This window comes from Sorex araneus, chromosome 3 (genome assembly GCF_027595985.1).
Source record: "Sorex araneus isolate mSorAra2 chromosome 3, mSorAra2.pri, whole genome shotgun sequence".
In the NCBI taxonomy this organism is placed as follows: Eukaryota; Metazoa; Chordata; class Mammalia; order Eulipotyphla; family Soricidae; genus Sorex; species Sorex araneus.
In genome coordinates, this window is record NC_073304.1 from 169,753,305 (window position 1) to 169,767,778 (window position 14,474).

Sequence of the window (14,474 nt, forward strand, 5' to 3'; positions counted from 1 at the left end):
TGCAGAGCCAGGAGCAACCCCTGCGCATTGCCAGGTGTGACCCAAAAAGAAAAAAAAAATGTTTCTGGGGCCAGAGCGATAGGGCACACACCCTTGCACACACCCGATCTGAGTTCGAGATCACCAGCATCCCGTATAATCTCCCAAGTCCCACCAAGGCTGATCCCAGAGCACAGAGCCAAGAGTAAGCTCTGAGCACTGCTGGGTGTGACTCAAAACCAAATAAAAACTGACCTGAGAGACGGTCCAGGGATTAAGGGACTTGCATTCCATCTGACAGACCCTGGTTCAAATTTGTCACCAAATAGGGTCCCCGGAGCACCTTCAGGGGTCACTCCTGAGCACAAAGCTAGGAATAGATCTGGACACGGCTAGGTATAATCCAAACTGCCCCCGCCCAAAAAAAAACAAAGTTGTGGGATGGAGCCTAAGACGTAGAACAGGAAGAAAGGTATTATACGCAGAGACCCCAGTTTTGAGCCCCAGCCCCAAGCACCACCAGGAATGACCCCTTAACACAGAGCCAAGAGAAAACCCTGAGCATCACCCGCTGTGGGCCCCCCTCCCACCTGCAACACCTGAAAAAGATGTTATTTCCGGGAGCCAGAGAGTAACTTAGTGAGTTGAGTGCAGCCTTGCCTGGATCTGATCCTGGCCAACACATGATCTCCCTGCACAGAATGGGAGTCATCCCTAAGAACTGCAGGATGTGACACCCCCCAAAAAAAAAAAAAACAAAACCCAAAACCACCTGGGTGCAATCCGTCAGGAAGCACCCCACCTAGTACTAATATTTACCGACACACAGGACATGATCTAAAATTCCCATAAAGATGTGGGCGTGCCACTGTTTTCTCAGACACACCCAGCTTGATGGTTGGGGGTCACTCCGAGTGGTGCTGGGGGACCTACGTGATGCCAGGAACTAGATGGGGGCCGACTACAAGTAAAGTTAGTGCCTTCCCCCCTCTTCTCTGTCTTCAGGTCCCTCTTTTGCCCATTTTCAAACTGGGTTGCTAGTGTAGACGAAGGGACTTGCTTATTTATTTCAGTAGTGAAAGGAAGAAAAGTTACTAAAAGGCAGAGGAAAGAAAAAATGCACAAGAGAGCTTCTCCAGAGAGACATGAGGGCCCCAGGAGATTGACAGAGCCTTTATTTTGTTTTTTAAAATGAAATCACGGGTGGGGCGGGAAGTGAAGAAACAATACAGCAGTTAAGGCACTTGCCTGGCACTCAGCCGACCCAGGTTTGATCCCCACACCGCATATGATCTGCCAAGCCCACTAGGAGTGATCACTAAGCACAAAGTTAGGAGTAAGCACTGAGCATGGCTGGGTGAGGCTCCCAGCTCCCTCCCCGCCTTGAAAAACACGCACATTAAATGAGATCATGTGGCTGGAGAGAAAGAAAATACAGAGTTAAGGTGCTTGCCTTGGGGTCGGAGCTATAGCACAGTAGGGAGGGCGTTTGCCTGGCACATTGCCAACTGGGTTCAATCCCCATTGTCCCATATGGTCTCCCGAGCACTGCCAGGAATGATTCCTGAGTGCAGAGCCAGGAGTAATCCCTGAGCATCACTGGGTGTGACCCCCCCCAAAAAAAGGTGCTTGCCTTGCTCAAGGCCAACCTGGTCACATGACACAACATATATATAATCCTGGGACACTGCTGGGTGTGACCACCTCTATCCCTTCCTCCTCCAAAAAAAAGTAGAAGAGGGGCTGGAGCAATAGCACAGCGGGTAGGGTGTTTGCTTTCACGTGGCTGACCCGGGTCGATTCCCAGCATCCCATATGGTCCCCTGAGCCCCACCAGGAGTTAATTCCTGAGTGCACGAGCCAGGAGTAACCCCTGTGCATCGCCAGGTGTGACCAAAAAAGCAAAAAAATAAATGTAGAAGAGAGATCATGCAGGACTGGAGAAATAACTCAAGGGTTCACTTGCCATGCATGTGGCCAATCCCAGTTCTTTGCCTAGTTCTTTGACCACTGCCATGATGCCATGAGTGATACCCCACCAAGAGAAAGGGACCCTTCTACACTGCTGGTGGGAATGCTGAATGGTCCAGCCCCTTTGGAAAACAATTTGGACACTTCTCAAAAAATTAGAAATTGACTTCCATTTGATCCAGCAATACCACTTCTGGGAATATATCCAGGAGAAACAAAAAAGTATAGTCGAAATGACACCTGCACTTATATATTCATTGCAGCACTATTTACAATAGCCAGAATCTGGAAAAGAACTGAGTGCCCGAGAACAGATGACTGGTTAAAGAAACTTTGGTACATATATACAATGGAATACTATGCAGCTGTTAGAAAGGATGAAGTCATGAACTTTGCATATAAGTGGATCAACATGGAAAGTATCATGCTAAGTGAAATGAGCCAGAAAGAGAGGGACAGACATAGAAAGATTGCACTCATCTGTGGAATATAAAACAACAGAGTAGGAGACTAACACCCAAGAATGGTAGTGTATATTACCAGGATGTTGGCTCCATAGCTTGAAAGGTGGCCTCACACACTGGGGGAAAGTCATCTCAGACAGAGAAGGGAACACCAAGTAAAATGTGATTGGAGATCCTGCATGGGAAGGGAGATGCACGCTGAAAGTAGACTAGAGACTGAACAGGGTGACCACTCAATACCCCTATTTCAGGCCACAACACCCAAAAAGGAAAGAGAGATATCAAATTGGAATGCCACGCCACAGAGGCAGGGTGGGGTGGGGGAATGGGACTGGGGCGTGGGAGGGATACTGGGTTCATTGGTGGTGGAGAATGGACACTGGTGGAGGGATGGGCTCTTAAACATTGCATGAGGGAAAAACAAGAACGAAAATGTGTGAATCTGTAACTGTACCCTCACTGTGACTCACTAATTAAAAAATAAATAAATTTAAAAAAAAGAGAGAGTGATTCCCCACCAAGTACTATGAGGTGGATGACCCCCCTCCCTCAATGGCATGACCTGGGTTCCACCCCTGGCACCCCATAGGGTCCTCTGAGCCTTGCTAGGAGTGATCCCTGAGCACAGAGACAGGAGTCAGCCCGGAGCACTGCTGGGTGTGGTCCACAAACAAAACAGAAAAACAAATCCAAAAATGGGGTCATGCAGGCAGAATAGCTTCAGAGACCTAGCACTTGGCTTCTTGTTTGGTTTTAGGTTTCTGGACCATACCCAGTGGTACTCAGGGATTACTCCTCACTCTGCTCAGAGTGAGCAGTGCTGGGGGCTGGATGGAGAATCCAGGATCAAACCCAGGGCCACAACGTGTGAGGAAAGTCCTCTGTCCTCTCTAGTAGCTCTCTGTCCTGCTTGATTGTGTGTTCTGAGCTACGTCCTGCAGTGCTCAAGGACTATACCTGGCTTTGTGCTCAGAGGTCACTCTTCACGGTGCTCAGGAGCCGTATGTGGTGCCAGGGATCAGATGGGGGTCAGCCACATACAAAACAAGTGTTCCAACCACATTACTCCTCCCTCTCCCCCTTCCTTTCCCTCTTTCTCTCTCTCTCCCCTCTTTCTATCTCTCTCTTTCTCTGTATCTCTGTCTCTGTCTCTCTGTCTCTCCGTCTCTCTCTCTCTCTCTCTCTCTCTCTCTCTCTCACTCTCTCTCTGGTCCATGAGTGCATGCTTTGCATATAGGACACCAGTGCTTAATTCCAGGAACCTCATAAGCCCCAAGCACAGAGGCAGGGGTAGCACCAAACACCGTTGGGTATGGCACAAGGACTCCCACCCCCCAGAGAAAGGGAAAGAGAGAGAGAGAGACAGACAGACAGACAGACAGACGGAGAGACAGAGAGAGAGGGGAGAGGAGAGGAGAGGAGAGGGAGGAGAGGAGAGAAGAGAAGGAGAGGTCATATGATATTATCCCCCCCCCCCCCGGCTTGTTTTTCTCGCTTTCTGCATTGTGAAATCTCTGCGAATCAGCTGCTACTGGTTTCACACACTCTTTTTCATGGCTGCATATTACTTTGTTGTTTAATCGGCCTGCAGTCGGCCTGTGCTTGGCTACGCCACTAAGAGCTTTGCCTAACATCAATGCTGCAATGAGTGGCCTTGTGTCACACTCACACTGGAGCTTTTGTTTCAGTCATGAAAGAATTCAGTCAGTCATAACCCTGGGGACAAGCTCTGGATTCAGCCAGCCTCCATTTATTGCCTTTTCTGCCTCCCCCCCCTTTGTTATTTTGGTGATTGTTGTCATCATTGTTGAGTTTGTCCAAAGCTCACATACTTTTTTTTTATTTAGTTTTTTATTTTCATGGAATTGCTCACAATAATTATATTCAATATTCCAACACCAATCCCACCACCATTACACGTTCCCACCACCATTATTTTGAATATTCCCACCAGCACCCAACCCTGCCTCAAAGGCAGATCCTAAATACTTTATTTTGCATTGCTTGTGATGAATCATCCTCTAAAACTGAACCACAGAAAGTTTCCTTAGAGGGAAGAGTGTTGTATCTCACCCTGGAGACATTGGGCTCTGGAATACGAGAATACTAACATGTTCTTTACAGGTGAGGCTCACGTACTTCTTGTAGCTCATTAATGCAGGACCACGCCGGGGTTCAAACTCACAGCCTCTCACATGTAAGGCTGGCACCTGACCACTGAGTAACATCCAGGGATGCCCCCCTCCCCCCCCCCCACAGCCTAAGATTTGGAGCCTAAGTCTTCACTTATCACCTTACTTATCACCTTGAGCAAGGCACCTGATGCTTCTGTACCAGATTCCTCCTAAATCCCTGCAAAACCTGGAAGATAAGTTGTACTTAGCTCACTGGGATGTTGTGAGGATTTAATGAGATAATGCAGTGTTGGGTGCTAAACTGAATGCATACAAAACAAATACTCAGTAACTCAGTAACTATAATCCTTAGTCAAAATGAGAGTCCTCACAATACAGTAGCTTGGTTGAAGGGTACATGTACTTTATTTATTCGTTAGGGGCCATACCTGACAGTGCCCAGACTCTATTCCCAGTGTGTAGTCCACAGATCATACCAAGCAGTGCTCTGGGGACCGTTAAGTGTCAGGGATCAAACCCAGAGCTCCTGTATGCAAAGCACATGCATAAGACCTTTGAGCTACCTTCCTGGTTCCAGTGGAATTTGGTATTATTTAAAATAATGTGTTGGCAGTGGGTAGGGCGTTTGCCTTGCATGCGGCCGACCCGGGTTCGATCCCCGGCATCCCATATGGTCCCCCAAGCACTGCCAGGAGTAATTCCTGAGTGCAAAGCCAGGAGTAACCCCTGAGCATTGCTGGGTGTGACCCAAAAAGCAAAAGAAAAAAAATAATAATGTGTTGGGCAAGTAAAGGGTGCTAGGAGGGCCCATTCAGGATAGGAGATGCGGGCTGAAAGTAGACTATAGACCGAACACAATGGCCACTTAATACCTCTACTGCAAACCACAACACGCAAAAGGAGAGAGAGAGCAAAAGGGAATGCCCTGCTACAGAGGCAGGGTGGGGTGGGGGGAAGGCAGGGTGTGGGTAATGGGAGAGATGCTGGGACCATTGTAACCATTGGTGGTGGAAAATGGGCACTGGTGGAGGGATGAGCACTCGACCATTGTATGACTGAAAAGCAAGCATGAAAGTTTGTAAGTCTGTAACTGTACCTCATGGCGATTCACTAATAAAATTTTTTTTAAAAAATGTGTTGGGGGGCCGGAGCGATAGCACAGCGGGTAGGGCGTTTGCCTTGCACGCGGCCGACCTGGGTTCGATCCCCGGCATCCCATATGGTCCCCCAAGCACTGCCAGGAGCAATTCCTGAGTGCAAAGCCAGGAGTAACCCCTGAGCATTGCTGGGTGTGACCCAAAAAGCAAAAAAAAAAAAAAAATGAAAAATGTTTTGGGCCAGACATGTAATGCAATTCGATGACTGCTGGACTAGAGCTGTTACCGACTGGATTCCACGGGACGTCAAAAGACTGCGTGGCCGCCCACCAACGAGATGGTCAGACTTCTTCGTCAAAACCCTGAATGAACGGTTTGAGGCTCTTCCTGTTCCTGGAGCGAGCAGATACCATTGGGCTACACTAGCACGCGAAAAGGATGAATGGAGACATTACTGGCACCTGCTCGAGCAAATCGAAGATCAAAGGGATGACAAGTGATACAAGTGTGTTGGGGGTGGGCTGGGCCACATCCAGAAGTACTCAAGGATTATTCCAGCATAGTGCTCCAGGGTCCTTCCGAGTGGTGTTAGGAATCTAAGACAGGGTTCCCACATGCATAGCAAGTGCTCCTGTCCTTTGAGTCATCTCCCAGGCCCTCGTGTGCAGTTAAAAGTTCTAAGCAGGGGCTGGAGCAATAGCACAGTGGGTAGGGCATTTGCATTGCACGCAGCTGACCCGGGTTCGATTCCCAGCATCCCATATGGTCCCCTAAGCACCGCCAGGGGTAATTCCTGACTGCAGAGCCAGGAATAACTCCTGTGCATCTCGGGGTGTGACCCAAAAAGAAAAAAAAAAAAAGAAAGGAAACAAAAGAGAAAAAAAAGTTCTAAGCAGTATTTCTGGGTTGCTTTCAGAATGATCGCCAACGAGTCTGAGAGACAGCTGAGAGGCATGCTGTGCACGCAGGCAGCCTCGGTTCAATCCCAGCACTGCAGGGTCAGCCCCAAGCAATACTGAAACAACCCGGAGTAACAAACAAGCAGTAGCCCCAAGAATCACTGAGTACGACCCCAAAATGAGAAACAATTTTTTACATTCCCAAAAGTCCTCAAGATTCATCTTTTTCCCCAGCATCAGTGCCCTTTCTCTGTCAGCAGTACACATGATCACTCTTGAATTTTTCCCATTTGATTGGTATGAATGACAATCTTGCTCCTGAATTTGCATTTCTCTGACTGCTGGGACAATGGGCATTTATGTTTTGGGTACTTTTTTCCTTCTTGGGTCACACCCGGCGACAGGCTTACTCCTGGCTCTAAACTCAGGAATCACTCCTGACGGTGCTCGGGGGACCCTATGGGATGCCGGGGATCCAAAGCAGGTCCACGTGTGCAAGGCAAATGCCCTCCCTGCTGTACAATCGCTCTCGCCCCACATTTAAGTTTTCTTGTTCCTTAGATTTGCATTTCTCTGACTTGTCCATTCATTTATTTAGTCCACTTTTCTTTTCTTTTTTTATGAGTCAGGGGGAGCACGACACCTGACAATGCTCAAGGCTTACTTCTGGTTCTGCACTCTCCAATTACTCCTACCATATGGGATGCTGGGATCTAATCTGGGCTGGTCATGTGCAAGGTAAATGCCCTACCCACTGGACTATCTCTCTGGCCCCTATTCCACTTCTCTGTGTGTTGCCTGTTACCAAAAAACAAAAGCTCAGCATTTTATAGTTCTTAGCTTTTATGTGTCTCTAGTATTACAAAACATTTTCTTTTTTTTTTTTTATTTATTTTTTATTTTTTTTTTTTTTTGCTTTTTTGGGTCACACCTGGCGATGCACAGGGGTTACTCCTGGCTCTGCACTCAGGAATTACCCCCGGCCGTTCTCAGGGGACCATATGGGATGCTGGGATTTGAACCCGGGTCGGCTGCGTGCAAGGCAAACGCCCTACCCACTGTGCTATCTCTCCAGCCCCACATTTTCTAACATATTAACAGTCTTAGGACTTTGCTTATGGCATTTTTTTTTCCCTTAAAAAAAGTTTCTGCTGGGGACTGGAGTGATAGCACAGCGGGTAGGGTGTTTGCTTTGCACATGGCCAACCCAGATTCAATTTCCAGCATCCCATATGGTCCCCCATGCACCACCAGGAGTGATTCCTGAGTGCATGAGCCAGGAGTAACCTCTATGTATTGTGGGGTGTGACCCAAAAAGAAAAAAAAAAGTTTTTGTTGGGGCCAGGAAGATAGCTCAAAGGACTGCAGTGCATGTTTTGCTTCAGGAGTTATCACCCAGTCCTCCAAACACCTATGGGAGTGACCCCCAAGAAGTGATTCCCAAACATGCCAGAAGTAGACCCTGGGTACAGCAGGGCAGCCCAACAACTAACATCTGTGTCTTCCCACCCCAAGGGACCCAGCCCGGCAGCCAAAAACCTCCAGAACTCAACTGCAGCTATGTTCATGGCTGCCCTCTATAAGATCGGGCCGGGCCTCACCCATGAGTGAACCTGTCCCTGGACACGTGACATCCCATACCTCATACCACTTATACCCCAAGGGTACCGCACCACATTTGATGGGGTTCAAAGTAGGGGGCAACCAATCTTAGAGGGAATTTTGTTTTTTTTACACATTTATAGAAGGGCTTAGTGGCCCCTGGGTGAAATACAACAATCTTCACACTCTTTCCTCTAAGGATACTTTTTTGTAGCACTTTCAATGGTTTTTCATAACAAACAATGCAAAATATATTATTTCGGTTCTGCTTTGGGGCAGGGATTGAGGTTTGGGATGAAAACATCCAAATTATGGTGATGGAAAGGTGTAATGGTACTGGAATTGGTGTTTGAATATTAAATGTAATAAAATATTGTGAATTACTTTATAAAATAAAAAAATTTAAAAAGTGAATTTAGTGTCTTGATTTCTATACTATCTCTCTGGCCCTTTAAAAAAATTTTGTTTTGCATATGGTGTGAAGTAATGATCAAACTTTACTTCCTTGGGACCAGATCAATAGTACAGCAGGTAGGGCACTTACTTTGCATGTGGCCGACGTGGGTTGAATCCCTGGTACTCCATATGGTGGCCTGAGTCTCCCCTCAGAGTTCCTCAGTGACCCCTGACCACACAGTCAGAAGTAAGCCCTGAGCACTGCTGGGTGTGACTCCCCCCCCCTCCACACACAAAAAAAACCAACACTTAATTTTATCTGTATATGGACAACCAGTTGTTTTAGTAAGGTTTATTAAACTCTAACAAATCCTGGTCGTAATTTGAGATATCATCATTTGTATCTGGATTCTCTATTCATAATGTTCTCTGTGTGTGTGTCTGAGTGCAGGTATCGCTGGGGATTAAACGGAGACCTCACACATGCAGGATGTGTGCTCTCTCACGGAACTACACCTCTGTACCCAATTGACATAGCAGGTAGGGCATTTGCCTTGCATGAGGCCAACCCAGATTTGATCCCCGGCATCCCATTGGTCCCCCGAGCACGCCAGGAGTAATTCCTGAGCACAGAGCCAGGAATAACCCCTGAGTACCACTGGGTATGACCCAACAAGCAAAAAATAAACAAACAAACCTATTGGCATAGCTCTTTTGGGGGACACACTCAGCAGTGCTGGGGAGCCATTTGGTACTGAGTGTCAAATCTGAGCATCCAGATTTAAAGCCTGCACTCCAGGGGCTAGAGCGATAGCACAGCGGGTAGGGCGTTTGCCTTGCTCGCAGCCGACCCGGGTTTGATTCCCAGCATCCCATATGGTCCCCCAGCACTGCCAGGAGTAATTCCTGAGTGTAGAGCCAGGAGTAACCCCTGAGCATCGCCAGGTGTGACCCGAAAAGAAAAAAAAAAAACAGCCTGCATTCCAGCCCACGAGCCATCTCCACGGCTTCCACAGATGTTTTATGTTGTAAATATAAAAACTGTCCAGATTCGATTATTACTGTTCCTTTATAGTTTCACAAATTTCTGGAGTTTTTTCCATTTTGCATTTTCCTTCTCTTTGTGACCCTCCCAAGCAGAGCTCAGGGGGCTTGAGTACCTCTGAGGACTAAAGTACTGAGTACTCTGAGTACAACTGCATATTTTTGGTTTTGGATTTTTTTTTTTTGGAGGGGCAGGGGGCACACAGGCTGTGATGCTCAGGGGTTACTCCTGGCTCTGCACTCAAGGATCACCCCTGGGGGACTTGGAAGCCCATATGTGGTGCCGGGGATCAAACCCAGGTCATCCACGTGCAATGCAATACATACCTGCCGTACTATCGCTCTGGTCTCTGGTTTTAGATTTTTGTGCAACATCCAGGACTACTCCCAGTTCTGTGCTCAGGGTTCACCTCTAAGGTACTCAGGGAACCATGTGGTGCCAGGAATTGAGCAGGGATCAGCCTGTGTGCAAGGCAAGCACCTTAGCCTCTGTACTATGGCTTAGACCCCTAATTGCTTTTGAATAGTTCCATGTTTTTATTTTGTCTTCACTGTTTCCCCAAATAGGCATCAGCAGCCCTGGCAAAGGGGCTCTGAATCCTTCCAGAGAGGTGGTAGCTTGGGGGATGCTTTTTGCTTAAAGAAGACATATTTGCTAGGAATGCCAATTGTTGTAGTTGTTGTTGTTTTTCTAAAAAGGGATTAAATAATATCGGGCCCTCTACTCCAGACTCTTTGAGAGCCACGGAATCAGCGGGCAGGGCCAAAAAGTATGACTTTGCTGATGTGTGCTTGTAAAATGAGAGAACAGAACAAAAAGATGCTCCTAGCTCCAAATCTTATTATTTTATAGCGCTGAAGTGGCCAGGATATTTTGTGCTTCATAACTGTTATGTGAATGACAGAAATCTCTTCATGGCTATTTCTTCACTTGCAGTAGTATAAATAATAACAGTACATTGGGAGGGGCGGAGCGATAGTACAGGGGGGAGGGCGTTTGCCTTGCAGGGGTCAACCCAAGTTCAATCCCCCCGCATCTCATATAGCCCCCCAAGCACCGCCAGGAGTAATTCTGGAGTGCAGAGACAGGAGTAACCCCTGAGCATTGCTGGGTGTGACCCAAAAAACAAACAAAAAAACCAAAGAAATTATATATCTGGGCACATCCTTTCAAGATATGTTCTTTCAAGAAAGTCCAAGGGAAAGAAAAATGCAGAACTATAACCCTGCTAAAAGATATATCAGAAGAAAATCTAGATTACCTGGGTGTGTCAGAAAGTTTTTAGATACAACCCTAAAGTCAGAGTCTATAAAACAAAATAAAATGGTGGTGGGGCCAGAGAGATAGTACAGCAGGGAGGGCACTTGCCTTCATTTCCCCTGAGCATCTCCAGGAGTAATTTTTTTTTTTTAATGTAGGAGTACTGTTATTTATTCAGCCATTGATTAAGCTGATTGGATTGGGCATAAATTGCTCAGGGGTTAATCCTGGATCTGCACACAGGAATTACTCCTGGTGGTGCTCAGGGGACCCCTGCACATTACTTTTTTTTTAATTCAAAATGTTAATGTTGGGGCTGGAGCAATAGCACAGCGGGTATGGCATTTGCCTTGCATGAAGCTGACCCGGGTTCATTCCCAGCATCCCATATGGTCCCCTGAGAACCACCAGGGATAATTCCTGAGTGCAGAGCCAGGAGTAACCCCTGTGCAGAGCCAGGTGTGACCCAAAAAAGCAAAAAAAAAAGTTATTGTTGTTGTTATTATTATAAATCTCCGTGAGATACAGTTACAAAGCTTTCCTGTTTGAGTTTCAGTCATACAATGATCGATCACCCAACCCTCCACCAATGCACATCTTCCACCACCAAGGTTCCCAGTATCCCCCGCCATCCCACCCCTCCCCCTGCCTCTATGGCAAGCAATCTCCCCCACAGGAGTAATAGTTAAGACCAAAGCCAGGACTAAGCCCAGAGCACTACCAAGTGTGGCTTCAAAACCAAAACCAAAATTTCCAAGAGTTGTAGTAAGCTATACTTCACTGACATTAAAAACATTTGCTCAGAATTGACCTCTGAGCATAGAGTCAAGAATAGTACCAGGGGCTGGAGCAATAGCACAGCGGGTAGGGCGTTTGCCTTGCACGTGGTCAATCCGGGTTCGATTCCCAGCATCCCATATGGTCCCCTGAGCACCACCAGGAGTAATTCCTGAGTGCAGAGCCAGGAGTAACCCCTGAGCATTGCCAGGTGTGACCCAAAAAGCAAAAAAAAAAAAAAAAAAAGTAGTACCCTACCTCCACCCTGCCATAGCACTTCTGAGAGGCCCTACATCACAAAACAGAAACAAAACCCAAAACATCTGCTCTGCCAATGACAACATCAAGAGTATGAACAGCCTAGCCAAAGAATGGGAGAAAATATTTTCAAAAGGCACACGGCTATTATTCAAAATATACAAAGGGCTCTCAAAACTCACACTAAAAAGGGACCAAGATCTCACCAGACATCCCATCAAAGAATATAGACAGATGGCAAATACGCATATGAAAAGAAGCTCCACAACTTTTGTCAACAGAGAAATGCAAATGGTAACAATGAGGGTCTCAAAGGGCTAAGATCAGGCTCTCCAGGCTGTGAGGACCAGGCTGGAACCCCAGCGCATAGAAGAGCATAGAGGACGCCTGGAACTTTTATCACTGTATCACTGTCATCCTGTTGCTCATCGATTTGCTCAAGCGGGCACCAGTAACATTTCCATTGTGAGACTTGTTGTTACTGTTTTTGGCATATTGAATACACCACAGGGAGCTTGCCAGGCTCTGCTGTGCGGATGGGATACTCGGTAGCTTGCCGGGCTCTCTGAGAGGGGCAGAAGAGTCAAACTCGGGTCGTCCACATGCAAGGCAAACGCCCTACCCGCTATGCTATCGGACCCCTGGAACACTGCCAGAAATTATCCCTAGCACAGAACCAGGAGAAACCCCTGAACACTGCAGGCTGTAGCCCTAGAACCCAAAAATCAAAAGAAAAACCTGATACTACCAGTGCCAGCTAGCACATGGAGCAAGAGATACTCTGTCTGGAGGGGTGCCAAATGGTGCAACCACTTTAGGAAACAGGAAGCAGGGGCCAGAGAGGTAGCACAGTGGGTAGGGTGTCAGCCTTGCACATCACCAACCCAGGGTTGATCCCCAGCATCCCATATGGTCCCTTGAGCACTGCCAGGAGTATTTGCTGAGCATAGAGCCAGATATAATCTCTGCGCATGGCTGGGTGTGGCCCAAAAACAAAAGGAAAGAAAAAAAAAAACAGGCTGTTTCTTACAAAACTAAATATGCTCTTATCACATGATCCAGCAATGTGGCTTCTTAGATTTATCCAAACGATGAGCCAGAGGGGCCGGATAGCACAACCTTGCATGCGGCCAACCGGGTTTGATCCCAGGCATCCCATATGGTCCCCCAAGCACCGCCAGGAGTAATTCCTGAGTGCAGAGCCAGGAGTAACCCCTGAGCATGCTGGGTGTGACCCCAAAAGCAAAAACAAACAAACAAAGATGAGCCAGAGAGATAGTACAGTGAGTAAGGTGCTTGCCTTGCACACAGCCAACTTCGGTTCCATCCCTGGTCCTCCCTGGGTTCCCCAAGCCCACTAGGACTGATTCCTAAGCTCAGAATCAGGACTAAGCCATGAGCCCTGCTGAGTGTGCCTCAAAAACTTAAATCAGTGAATCCATAATTAGGCAGTGGAAGCAGCTCAGTGGCAAAATACTTGCCTTGCTTGTGAGGCCTTGGGTTTCATCCCTGACATGAAAAAAAATTGACTACCAGAGCTTGAGGTAGAGGGATAGGTGTAACTGTACATTTGTGCAGATCCATGGACTGTACAATAACCAAAGTGAGCCCTATCTGAAGTTACAGGTAGTTATGATGTGTTAAGTTTACAGGTGGTGACAAGTAATATTCCAGAGGACTGTTGACAATGGGGGACTATGCACTAGAGGGAGAGGGAGATGTGTGGGCCCGTCTCCACTTTCCTCATTTGCTGTAAACCTAACTCAAAAAAACTGTCTTGGGGGCCAGAGAGATGGATCAAAGGGTTGGAATGCATGCTTTGCAAGCAGGAACCCCAGGCTTGCTCTCTGGCACCATATGGTCCCTGGAACCTGCCATGAATGGCCTCCAAACACTGTGCCAGGAGTGGTTTGAGCTCTCCTAGGTGTAGACCCTTAAAAAAAGTCTTAAGAAAGATGAGTGGAAGGTTGAGAATATTGCTTAGTGGTGGAGCACACATTTTTTGTTTGGGGGCCACGCCCCGCGGTGCGCAGGGCTTATTCCTGGCTTTGCGCTCAGGGTCACTCCTGGAGGGATTCTGGGGTCCCTATAGGGTCTTGGGGAATTAATTGAACCCAAGTCAGCCGCGTGCAAGGCAAGCGCTTTACCCAATGAACTAGCTCCCTGACCCCAACAAAAAACACTTTTAAAAACTAGAAACCAGGGGCCAAAGCGATCGTGTTAGCGGGTAAGACGCTAGCTTGCCTTGCAGGCAGCCAACTCGAGTTCAATCCCACATCTAGTCCCGAGTCCCGCCAGACGCTGAGCGCTGCGGTTGGTGGCCCCCAAACAAAACTAAATCGAGCCCCGGTGCACGGTGCACCGTCTGCCCGTCTCCCAGGCCACGTGGCCAAGCGCAGTGGCTTCGCTCAAGTGCCTCCTGCTGCACCTGATACCGGACAGCGCCGGGGAGCGGAAGAATCCCAGACGGAGCATGTTACTTGTTTCGGTATTCCTAACAGTTTAGGCTCTCAGCCTTGGCCCAGCCCGGGACACCCGGGAACGCCCAGGAACGCCCAGAAATCCTGGGCTCGCGGCTCCCCCGCGCTCCC